This window comes from Anolis sagrei, chromosome Y, assembly GCF_037176765.1.
Source record: "Anolis sagrei isolate rAnoSag1 chromosome Y, rAnoSag1.mat, whole genome shotgun sequence".
NCBI classification, from domain to species: domain Eukaryota; kingdom Metazoa; phylum Chordata; class Lepidosauria; order Squamata; family Dactyloidae; genus Anolis; species Anolis sagrei.
The window spans coordinates 69083764-69097462 of NC_090035.1; positions in this window are offsets into that span (position 1 = coordinate 69083764).

Below are 13699 nucleotides of genomic sequence, written 5' to 3' on the forward strand. Positions count from 1 at the left end.
ATATCAGCACAGTATGTAGATTGTGCCACTAGAGGGACAGAGCAACATTGCATGACCCCTGTTTGCTCAATAGGCTAAAAACTACGTCCTGATTATTAGGGAACTCAGTGTCCGGGTTGCTGTTTTTTGTTGTGGTGGGTGCATTCCTTCATTCTAGTGTGTGTGCATTTATCTAGACCAGTGGTTCTCAACCTTCCTAATGTTGTGACTCCTTAATACAGTTTCTCTTTTTTTAAAGAAATAATTTTTGTTAGTAAGTTGCATAAGATAGCAGAGTATAACATAAAATAACATAGTATATGATTATGTAAACATTATATAGACTACTATAAAAATTAAAAAAAGAAAAAAGAAAAAAAGAGAAAATCTGACTTCTGTTCTTCCTCCTCTTGCATTTTACCAATTTATATGACCATATTTTTCTAAAAAGAAAAAAAAAGAAAAAATTCCCTCCATCTTCCATTCCACTTATCCTCATTCTTTTTATTTAATGTCCATTTTTTCATATAGTCCTCAAGGACCTTCCAGTCCATCATTCTTATTCTTTCCCATTACTTTGTTTAAGCAAAAATGTCAATTTATCCATATACTTTATTTCCCTTATTTTGTCCAACCATTGTGTCTTCGAAGGGATCATTTCCTGGGTTGTTGTAGGTTTTTTCGGGCTATATGGCCATGTTCTAGAGGCATTCTCTCCTGACATTTTGCCTGCACCTATGGCAAGCATCCTCAGAGGTAGTAAGGTCTGTTGGAACTAGGAAAAAATTGGTTTATATATCTGTGGAATGACCAGGGTGGAACAAAGAACTCTTGTCTGCTGGAGCTAGGTGTGAATGTTTCAACTGACCACCCTGATTAGCATTTGATGGCCTGGCAGTTTTTTGGTGTGGCTTGCTAGTGCCTCAATCTTTTGTTGAGAGGTGATTAGATGTCCCTGATTGTTTCCTCTCTATTGTTTTGCTGTTGTAATTTTAGAGGTTTTTAATACTGGTAGACAGATTTTGTCCATTTTCATGGTTTCCTCCTTTCTGTTGAAATTGTCCAGATGCTTATGGATTTCAATTGCTTCTCTGTGTAGTCAATGGCCTTTCTGTGTAGTCTGAGAAATCCAACTTTTCCTAGTTCCAACAGACCTCACTATCTCTGAGGATGCTTGCCATAGATGCAGGCGAAGTGTCAGGAGAGAATGCCTCTAGAACATGGCCATATAGCCCGAAAAAAAACCTACAACAACCCAGTGATTCCAGCCATGAAAGCCTTCGACAATCATTTCCTGTTCCAAAAATTTAGCAAAAATAATTCTTGCCGCTGTTGCAAAGAATGTAAGCAGTTTATCAATATTATTATCATTAAATATCTCCAACTCAAACATTCCTAAAAGATAAAATTCTGGTCTCATTGGAAATCAATTTTTATTTTTTATTTTACATTCTGCATGAATGATTCTCCAATATTCAGCTGTTTTGTCACAAGACCACCACATGTGGTAATATGACCCTTCATGTGATTTACATTTCCAACATTTGTTATCAGCATTTTTATACATCATTCCTAAATTTTTTTGGTGTAATGTGCCAGTGATGCAACATCTTTAACCAGTTTTCCTGTAAATCTGCAGAATAGGTATATTTTAGACATTTTGTCCAAATTTGTTCCCATTCCCTCAACCTGATCATTCTTCCAATATTTTGAATCATAGAATTTTTGATTTCCTCTGTTTTTGTTGACCATCCAATAAGTTTATTATAAATTCTTGATACGGTTTCTGAACTCCACCAATGATGGAATTGAACCAAACTTGGCACACAGAACTCCCATGACCAACAGAAAATACTGGAAGGGTTTGGTGCACATTGACCTTGGTTTTAGAGTTGTAGTTCACCTAGAGAGCACTGCGGACCCAAACAATGACGGATCTGGACCAAACTTAGCACAAATACTCAATATGCCCAAATTTGAACACTGGTGGAGTTTGGGGAAAACATAACTTGACATTTGGGAGTTGTAGTTGCTGGGATTTATCGTTCACCTACAATCAAAGAGCATTTTGAACCCCACCAACGATAGAATTGGAACAAACTTCCCACACAGAACCTCCATGAACAACAGAAAATACTGTGTTTTCTGATGGTCTTTGGTGACCCCTCTGACACCCCTCGCAACCACCCTCCCCCCGGGGTCACGACTTCCAGGTTGAGAAACACACTGATCTAGACTTCAAACATTGAAGCATGTTTGAAGAGTCTACTTCTTCTCTTCTTCTCTGTCCAGAAGGGGTGGAAATGGAGGTTGACCACAGGGGACCATTGGCCAGCTCTTATATGGCTCTCTGACAGCATTTTCTATGAGTGATCAGTTTTAGGACAGATCTCTGTCAGAGCCATCTATGCTTTCATCTTATTGGAGACAGAAGACAGAGACAGAAAACCATTCACACATCACAATTATCCTTACATTATCAGTAGTTTAACTTGGGGAAAAAAGTTAACGTCTGCCAAGTGCACTGCAATTAAAATGCAAAGTCTGTTAAAAACATGGCAACACCACCAGTAGGACAAAACTTTGGTTGGCTAGCCAGAAGTTCTTAAAAGATACAAGGGTTTTGTGAGACACAGAAATCTGCTCTCACTCAGAGCTATGGAAGACAAATCCTCAGTTGGGCTAGTCTTTCTTGCTCAGCATTTGTCTTCAGAATTTTCTTCTCTGAAATTAAAATGATGAAGCCATGCTATTGCTTTTAATTAGAGTGAAACAGGACCAGCTGGTTCAGATTTCAGCTTTTGCATGATGTTTCACAATGTCCCTTTTAGGATGCATGGAAGTTGACTTTCCTGACCAAGATCCTGTTGGTGTGCAGTCATCTCCATCAGGATGCATCCACTAAGTTTCTACATTACAATGTCCCTGCAACTCCCTGTAGTGATGTCTGAGCTGACCCCAAGGCAGATCAGTGGCCGTGTGCAGGGATACCAATAGACAGAGAGGTTTTTGATCAGTGGTTCCCAACCTTTTTTTGACCAGGGACCATTTGACCAGGGACCTATTTGACCAGGGACCACTTTGATCAGGGACCACTTGACCAGGGACCACTTGACCAGGGACTGTTTTGACCAGGGACCACTTTGACCAGGGACCACTTTGTCCAGGGACCACTTGACCAGGGACCACTTGACCAGGTACCACTTTGACCAGGGACCACTTGACCAGGTTTCACTTAACCAGGGACCACTTTGATGAGGGACCACTTGACCAGGGACCATTTGACCAGGGACCATTTGACCAGGGACCACTTGACCAGGGACCATTTTGTCCAGGGATCACTTTAACCACAGACCATTTCACCAGGTACCGCTTGACAAGGGAACATTTGACCAGGGACCACCTTGACCGGGTCCACTTTGACCAGAGACCACTCTCCAACATTAGTACCAAAAAGGTTACAAATAAGTTTTTGGCCAACTTCAGATTCAGTTTGGGGTGCTGATTCAGAAAACTGCATTGGATAGACCACATCAGCTCCAGTTTCTGGTACATATACCATGGTTTTTTGGGTTTTGTTTTTTTTTTTTGTCGTGTCAGGAGTGACTCCTGGTGTGAGAGAATTGGCCGTCTGCAAGGACGTTGCCCAGGGGACGCCTGGATAATTTGATGTTTTTATCTTCCTTGTGGGGGGCTTCTCTCATGTCCCCTTTGCATGAGGAGCTGGAGCTGATAGAGGGAGCTCATCCGCCTCTCCCCGGATTCGAACTTGCGACCTGTTGTTCTTCAGTCTTGCCAGCACAGGGCTTTAAGCCACTGCGCCACCGGGGTCAGCAACAGGGAAGAAGTGGCAGGTGGCACGAAAGGAGCAGAAATAAAATTAATTAAATAAATAAACAGGAAGGAGGCTCACGGGCCAGATTGTCATCCTCGCAGTCCACTGGTGGTCCACAGCCCACAGCCATTTGTGAGAAAAACTGGCAGCTGGAGCCCAACAAAAAGAGATGCATACTTGATAGTTACACATGGTGTAGCTGAAAAGCCAAGCACTAGACCGGGGGTGTCAAACTTGTTATGAATAACTTTTCAATCACTTTATTTATTTATTTATTTATTTACTGTATTTGTATAACATCTTTGTCAGCCCCTAGGCAACTCAAGGCGGTTAACAGGGTAAAATTCAATTCTTACAATATCATAAATACAATTAAAAACATAACATATAATAAAAACTAAACAAATCAATAAAATATAAATTCATAGTGTCACCTTGTTAAAAACATTGTCCGAACTCATTGTTTAATCATTCCATTTTCTGTGTCAGTTACTCTGCATTTGCAAACGCTTGTTCAAAAAGCCACATCTTGATTTTTTTCCAGAATGTTAAAAGGGAGGTGGCCAATCTGATATCTATAGGGAGGGCGTTCCACAGCCGAGGGGCCACCACCGAGAAGGCCCTGTCTCTCGTCTCCACCAAACGAACTTGTGACAAAGGCAGGAACAAGAGCAGGGCCTCCCCAGATTATCTTAAGGTCCTAGATGGTTCATAAGGGGAGATGCGTTCAGACATGTAAGTTGGGCCAGAACTGTTTAGGGCTTTATAGGCTAAAGCCAGCACTATGAATTGTGCCCGGTAGCAAACCGGCGGCCAGTGGAGTTGGAGCAACAGAGGAGTTGTACGCTCCCTGAGCGCCACTCCTGTTAGCAATCTGGCTGCCGTTCGTTGGACCATTTGAAGCTTCTGGATAGTCTTCAAAGACAGCCCCGCGTAGAGCACATTGCAGTAATCTATACGGGATGTAACCAGAGCGTGGAGTACCATGGCCAAGTCATACTTCTCAAGGTATAGGCACAGCTTGCACACAAGTTTTAACTGTGCAAATGCTCCCCTAGACACTGCTGAAACCTGGGGTTCCAGGCTCACCAATGAGTCCAGGATCACACCCAAGCTGCGAACCTGCATCTTCAAGGGGAGTGTAACCCCATCCTATACAGGCTGTAACCCTATGTCCTGTACACCTTACGACTGACCAGGAGTACCTCTGTCTTGTCTGGATTCAGTTTCAATTTGTTTGCCCTCATCCAGGTCATCGCAGCGGCCAAGCACTGGTGCAGGACCTGAACAGCCTCCTTAGTAGCAGGTGGGAAGGAGTGATAGAGTTGGACATCATCAGGGTACAGGTGACATCGCACCCCAAAACTCCGGATGTTCTCCCCCAGCAGCTTTATGTAGATGTTAAACAACATGGGAGACAATACTGAACCCTGAGGAACCCCACAAGACAATGGTTGTAGGGTTGAACAGGAGTCCCCCGGTAATACCTTCTGGGTGGACCTTCCAGAAACAGGTGCCATTGTAAAACAGTGCCTCCCAGGCCCATTCTGGCAAGACGTCACAGAAGGATATCATGGTCAACGGTATCGAAGGCCGCTGAGAGGTCCAGCAGAATCAACAGGGACACACTCCCCCTGTCTAGTTCCCTGCATAGATCATCAACTAAGGTGACCAAGGCTGTCTTGGTTCCATGCCCAGATGTAAAGCCACTGTGCTGGATCCAGATAATCCGTGTCTTCCAAGAATACTTGGAGTTGTGAGGCCACCATACTTTAAAGCATAGGTTCTTTTTATTGCAATTTCCAGTGTGAGAAAGTATAAGGATTCTTACAGAATGTTTACACAAAGAATGACATTAGATGTACAGATATTCAGATTCTATGTAACTACATTGAATTAACAAAAAACTTACTGACTGACTGACTTACTTACTTAGGCAATCCCTCGTCGTCTGAGTGAGATTGTCCTGGCGGTGGGTCCGTAGGTGACTGTGGAGCCCTATTCTTTATCCGCTTGTTTTCCTGCAGTGAGGGCATCGGTTTCCAGGTGGAGGGCGGTTTCAGGGTTGGCTTGACGCGCCTTCCTCTTGGCACGTTTGGTTCTGATACTGGGGAAAAGTTAAAAGTCATGCCTCATATTTACTAGCCTTGTATCTAAATTCAAACCCCACTATCCTAACTAAACAGAACAAACTAAAGTCTTCCGATGTTAATCTGTCACAGTTCCCATCTGCTCTAGTCATTATGTCTAATGGTGAGGAATACAGAAGTTGTAGTCCAGCATCTGGAGAACCACATAAAATGGCATGGATGTGTGGCCCTTGTATTTGACACATGTGCCCTAGGCCAGTGTTTCTCAACCTGGGGGTCAGGACCCCGAGGGGGGTCACAAGGGGTCAGAGGGGTTGCCAAAGACCATCAAGAAACACAGTATTTTCTGTTGATCATGGGGGTTCTGTGTGGGAAGTTTAACCCAATCATATCATTGGTGGGGTTCAGAATGCTCTTTGATTGTAGGTGAGCTATAAATCCCAGCAACTACAACTCCAATGTCAAGCTCTATTTTCCCCAAACTCCACCAGTATTCACATTTGGGCATATTGAGTATTCATGCCAAGTTTGGTCCAGATCCATCACTGTTTGAGTCCACAGTGTTCTCTGGATGTAGGTGAACTACAACTCCCAAACTCAAGGCCAATGCCCAACAAACCCTTCCAGTATTTTCTGTTGGTCATGGGAGTTCTGTGTGTCAAGTCTGGTTCAATTCCATTGTTGGTGGAGTTCAGAATGCTCTTTGATTGTAGGTGAACTATAAATCCCAGCAACTATGACTCCCAATGACAAAATCAATCCCCCCCCCCCCAACCCCACCAGTATTCAAATTTGGGCATATCAGGTATTTGTGCCAAATTTGGTCCAGTGAATGAAAATACATCCTACATATCAGATATTTACATGACAATTCATAACAGTAGGAAAATTAGAATTACCAAGTAGCAACCAAAATAATGTTATGGTTGGGGGTCACCACAACATGAGGAACTGTATTAAGAAGTTGCAGCATTAGGAAGGTTGAGAAACACTGCACTAGGCCTTTATCTCTTGTATAACAGAATTTCACATTTGCACACTCCTGCTGCTTTCCATATATTTTTGCTTCCAGCTACACCCTCCCTCCCTACAACATCTTGACCAATCCTCCCACATAAAAGGCCTTCATCATCAGGAAAATACCAAACCCCTCCCAAAATCTAGCTGAGTTTATTACCCAATACTTAAACAACACCGCTGTTTCTTCTCCTGGTGACAGCTTCCATTCAAAGAGGTGACTCAACCTGTCCTGCTCTTTCTCACAGGCTTCTCTAGGACATAAGACAACTTGCTTAACCTCTTGAATTTCTTAGGTGAGTTTGGGACAGAGAAAAGTAGGATGAACATGAGCAAAGAAGGGATTATCTCCAGAGTTTTTGTTTTTTAAACAGCTATTGAGAAGGCACTATTATTTTCTTGTCTTTGAATAATGCAAAGGCACATAGGAAGCACTTTGGAACATTGGTGCAAGGGGGATCTTGATGATAAGAAATTGGAAGAAATGGGAAATTCAAGACAGTGCTTCCATTTGCTGAATTTTAAGAGGGCTATCCGAGGTGCTGAACCAATTTAAGAGGGTTTACAGATTCCCCTCCCTGCTGTAAAACCTACGATTTCCCACTAGAACAACTGGTGTCTTACATTTTATTTATTTATTTCGAGTATTTTTACCCTGCCCTTCTCAGCCCCCTCAGGAGGTATTCAGGGCAACTTCCAGCCGGCAACCATTCGATGGCTCTATATACACATAATAAAATACATAACAAAACCAGTAGTTATCAATAGTTAAAAACATTAAATCGGTACAATTAAGGCTACTAACCAATACCAGTTTGGTGACCATTATCTAGCTGAATTCTGTGATTGGAGATTCCATCCAACTTATCCCTAGTCCATTATCCATAGCCATTGTCATCATTACCATTGTCCACATAATTACCTGAAGGCCTGGTCCCACATCCATTTTTTAACTTCTTTCTAAAAGAGGGGAGGGATGAAGATAACCTAATTTCCCCAGGGAGTGAATTCCACAGGCGGGGGGCCACTACCAAGAAGGCCCTGTCCTTCATCCCCGCCAAGCGCGTTTGGGACAGAGGCGGGGCCGAAAGCAGGGCCTCTCCAGAAGATCTTAAGCTCCAAGGCAGGACATAGGAGGAGATACATTTGGACAGGTATGCTGGGCCGGAACCGTATAAGGTTCTATATTTCGGCATCCTTTTGAGAACAAAGCAAGGTACGATCCCAACAGTTCCAAAACCTTCATCCTCCAGGTATTTTGGATATCAGCTCCCAGAAGTCCCAACCAGCATTGCCAACAGTCAAGGAATTATGGAAGCTTAAGTAAAATAAAATCTGGAGGACCAAAGTTTGGGAACCATTAACATCAGCATTTATTTAATTTAGAATCGCTGTAAAGAAACAGGAATTGATTTCAAAACATCGAGCCTCATCCTTTTAGTAGAAAGGGAAGTGAAAAATACAATGTGCAAGCTGATTCTTTATAGTTGCTTTTGTTAGATGCTCATGACAAAGAAGGCATCAAATGGTTGCAGAGGAAGTATGTGACAAGGAAGTGGTGAAGTGCCCTCCTCGAACGTTTGCCCTCTTGACCACACTTTTGACCATGCCTTTTGGTTGCTTGGTCACATCCTTTGGAATGAATCCTCATTTGGCTTAGCTACTAGACTGGGGCCCGAATCAATTAAAAGATTTGTAGTTTTTGGAGGACCATTTTCGTTTAATTTCCAAAAACAGAAAGGGGGAAACAGAGACTAAAATGCCAGTGAAACAGATTCAGAGAAGCAATATTTCCAAAAGAGTTACTGCAAGTCCACAAAATACCTGAGACAGTTGGATCTGTAGTGCCTTTTTTTCCCCAGCAGAAGAAGTCTCCTCCATTCTTTCTTGAAAAGTTATCTCCTCCTCCAGAGCGGGCCCTGTGAACTTGCTTTCCTAGTGGCACTAGCATAGGGTGGCCATTGAAAACTTCCTCTCGGAACATGATGAGAGTTGATTTTTTTCTCTGTGTGTGTCTCTCAGCCAGTAAAAAGCCTGATGGTGTCCATGCTCTTACTGGCTACCAGCGACTACAATTCCCAGAAACCTCTCTTGCGGTATATCTTATTTTTAAAAATGTTATGGTTAAAACTTAAAATAATTCTGAAAAATCAGTACATTGGTGAATTGTTTTGAAACTTGGCAGTCCTGCAGTTATAAATGGGGTCTACAACTGAGATAGGTTTCATGCAGATAGGCCTTAAAACAGTGGTTCTCAACCTTCCTAATGCTGCGACCCCTTAATACAGTTCCTCATGTTGTGGTGGCCCCCAACCATAACATTATTTCCATTGCTACTTCATAACTGTAATTTTGTAACTGTTATGTATCATATGAATATCTGATATGCAGGATGTATTTTCATTCACTGGACCAAATTTGGCACACATACCTGATACGCCCAAATTTGAATACTGGTGGGGTTGGGAGGGATTGATTTTGTCATTTGGGAGTTGTAGTTGCTGGGATTTATAGTTCACCTATAATCAAAGAGCATTCTGGACTCCACCGACGATGGAACTGAACCAAACTTGGCACACAGAACTCCCATGAACAAGAGAAAATACTGGAAGATTTTGGTGGGCACTGACCTTGAGTTTTGGAGTTGTAGTTCACCTACATCCAGAGCACTGTGGACTCAAACAATGATGTATCTGGACCAAACTTGGCAAAAATACTCAATATGCCCAAATGTGAACACCAGTAGAGTTTGGTGAAAATATACCTTGACATTTGGGAGTTGTAGTTGCTGGGATGTATAGTTCACCTACAATCAAATAATATTCTGAACCTCACCAACGATAGAATTGGGCCAGATTTCCCACACAGAACCCCCATGACTAACAGAAAATACTGTGCTTTCTCGTGGTCTTTGGAGACCCCTCTGACACCCCCTCATGACCCCCCTCGGGGTCCCGACCCCCAGGTTGAGAACCACTGCCTTAAAATGTTATGAGAATTGTGCCTTTAAAGTTTCCCATGTAGTCAGTGGGCCGAATCTCTGCCGAATGAAATGGTATCATCCTCTCCCCTTTCAGGTAACTTTCCGGTGAACAAAACTGTGACAAAATGAAAATCATGCGTAGTTTATGTTTGGTCAGCCCACACACTGCCTTACCAAAGAAAAAATATGTCACAGATATGAACAGTAAAGAACAAGTAGTTTAGAACAACATATGTAGAATCATGTGATTAGTTACATTGGCTCACATAATATTCTTTTACGAGAGATTTAAAATGGTCTTTCTTTGTTCATGTGGAAAATCTTCCTTCCAGGAGCTCATGAAGCAAGAGCACACTCCAAACTCTGTCATTGTCTGCTTCTCTCTGCAAGTTCCTACATAGCTCAAGCCTGAAAAATTCACAGTATCCAAAAGTCCCAGGCTCAGCCATCTCCCTGGGCAAAATCCAACCAATCAGCTTCATGCATCCTATTTAACAGTTGACACACACTAACAGATTTCATGCATGTTCCAACAAAAATGAGGGGTCAGACAAAAATGGACTCAAAATCAGCATGTCTATTGGCCCAAATGCACATGCCCATTAGCGACACAATTTGCAAATCCATACATATTCCCAGTTCCATCTGTGAAACATTGAATGTACTGATGGAATCTATATTAGCGTGACTTCTTCAAAAATGCTATGGCACCATCACTGCCTACCACAATCCAATTTGTTGTTAATTGCCATCAAATTGACTTCAATTTATGGCGATCTTGTGAATGAGAGACTACAAGTCATCCTGTTATCAACAGCTCTGCTCAGGTCTTGCAAATTTAGGATCATTGCTTCCTGGTTTGTGTCTAGCTTCCTGTAATGATGTCTTTTCCTGCTGCCTTCTATCTGACCAAACATTATTGCCTTTTCTAATGAGTCAACTTTGCATTCAGTATTTAGGAATATAGCTGTGTGACATCATTACAGCAATTTGATGACACATTAACTGACTGCGTCATTTGGTTGGAAAGGTAGAGTTCTCTGACGGGGAGCCCTAGTTAATGGAATCCAGAGAAGTACATCTAGCAGAATCATTCCAAGCACTTCACACACAAATCCCAGATTCCCAATTGTGGAATCAAACTCCTGGAATCTATATAAATAAAAATATACTGTTTGTTTGTGGGATTAATATAACTCAAAAACCACTGAACCAATTGATACCAAATTTGGTCACAATACACCTACTAACCCAAGGAGTGACCATCACTCCAAAAATTGATTTTGTCATTTGGGAGTTGTAGTTGCTGGGATTTATAGTTCACCTACAATCAAAGAGCATTCTGAACCCCACTAACGATGGACTTGAACCAAACTTGGCACATAGGACTCCCAGAACCAACGGAAAATTCTGAAAGGGTTTGGTGGGCATTGACCTTGAGTTTGGGAGTTGTAGTTCAACTACATCCAGAGAGCACTGTGGACTCAAACAATGATGGATCTGGCCCATACTTGGCATGAATCTTCCATATGGTCAAATGAACACAGATGGAGTTTGGGGTACCTTGACATTTGAGAATTACTGGAATTTATAGTTCACCTACAATCAAAGAGCATTCTGAACCCCACGAATGACAGAATTGGGGCAAACTTCCCACACAGAATTCCCATGACCAACAGAAAATACTTAAGGCCAGGGCAAGAAAATGTAATCAAAGCCCTCCTGAAAAAGAGCCATCCAGCCATAGATATAGATAGATAGATAGATAGATAGATAGATAGATAGATGATAGATAGATAGATATGATTCACACACACACACACACACACAGATAGTATCATATATTTGAAAGGGACCCCTAAAGAATGACAATAGTATGTTGCATGTTTCCGAGTAGACAAACCAGACGATCTCCACATCAACATTGACAAAGAAACAACAAGAAGTACTGTTTATCCACAAGCATAAAGAAATTACATATATTAGAAACCAACACTTTCTCATTACTTTATTTTCCAGATCACCAGACTGGGCCACATCAACGCGAGGCAGGGGATGGCTAGTCATATATAGAAGACTTTCGTTAGCTGGCACTCATGGGGATTGATAGATGCCAGATAAATATAGTGCCTAGTTGCTTGAGAGTTACTATTAAAATAGGCCTAATAGCATACCCCATATTATACCATACCATAAACTCTGTATTGACTATAGTAATATTGATATACAGCAATTAAAAGCAAACTAAGACAAACATACATTTTTTTCCTAACATTTATTTTATTTTATTGTTTATTTAAAGTATTATTTCTTACATTATTTTGCTGATGATGGGAGTTTCTGTTAACTGAGAGTCTGCTGTAATGTCAATGCACTCATTAACTCTCACAAAATTGGCTAGGTGATGATTAAATGCATGTATCACCCTTATTTACCAGGAAACAAAGGTACATTTGCAATTCATCCAGGAATATTTGCTACACCAGAGACTTGCGGGAGACTTCCATGCTCCCAAAGAAAAAACACACTCTGTAATCAGATGCATGCAAGTCCTACACTCACCTTGGCTTGCAACACAAACTCCCGTCATAACTCAGGACCAAATTAGAGGTAATAGCATCCACATCTTCAGCCTTATGACGCTGGCTTATTAAAAATATGTTGCTACTTTTATTATGTGATGGTGTTGATGGACCAGAATTGTGGTTGTTTGGGAAGGAAGACTGGATTTTTTCCGTCTTCCTGTTATTAGATGAATGGTTTTATCCAATGTATACCTAAGTTCTGTCTCACAAAGGCTGAGAGCAAAGCTCTACCAAACATAGATATGGTCCATCCTTGCTTCATTGGTTTGTTGGACTACAGATAGTCAGTAGCCCCAATTGCAGCCACTAAGAGGCCAGATATAGTGTTCTGGATGTACAAGGAAAATATCATCGTCTTCATTTTTCAGGGTGTCAATGAGATGAATGAAGAGATAGGTGTGAAAAAGATGGTACCATGTTCTCCAACTGCACCAACTTGGCAAAGACAGTCCCAATTAGTCCCCAGTCCTTCCATTTTTTCAGCTGCTTTCACAATGCCCAAGTTTCTCTCACCTCCATATGCTTTCTTCCTCTGCCTTCTGCTTATTTTGGTTGTACCAAACAGAGTTCAAGTTGCAAAACCAATTCATAGCCAATGGACACACCAGGAGAAGGAAGACAGCAAGAATCTTGACTTTGGGTTGCTGTGGGTTTTCCGGGCTGTATGGCCATGTTCCAGAAGCATTCTCTCCTGATGTTTTGCCCACATCTATGGGAGGCATGCTCAGGGGTTGAGGGTGTGTGTTAAAACTAGGCAAGTGAGGTTTATATATCTGTAGAATGTCCAGGGTTAGAGGAAGAACTCGTCTATGCTTGAGGCAGGTGTGAATGTTGCAATTGACCACCTTGAATAGCATTTAATGTCCTTTTATGAGAGGTTTTAAATGGGCTTTTCCTGTCCATGTACATAACTCCTTCAGCAGCTCATGAAGCGAGAGCACACTGCAAACTCTGTTTCTCTCTGCTTCGCTCTTCACAATCTCTGTGCACCTGCATAGCTCAAGTCTGAACAAAAATGTAACAGTATCCAAAAGTCCCAGGCTCAGCTCTGTTGGAAACTATGCTAGTGAGGTTTATATATCTGTAGAATGTCTAGGGTTAGAGAAATTGCTCTTCCCTGCTTGAGGCAGGTGTGAATGTTGCAATTGACCACATTGGATAGCATTTAATGTCCTTTTATGAGAGGTTTAAATGTGTTTTTTTCTGTCCA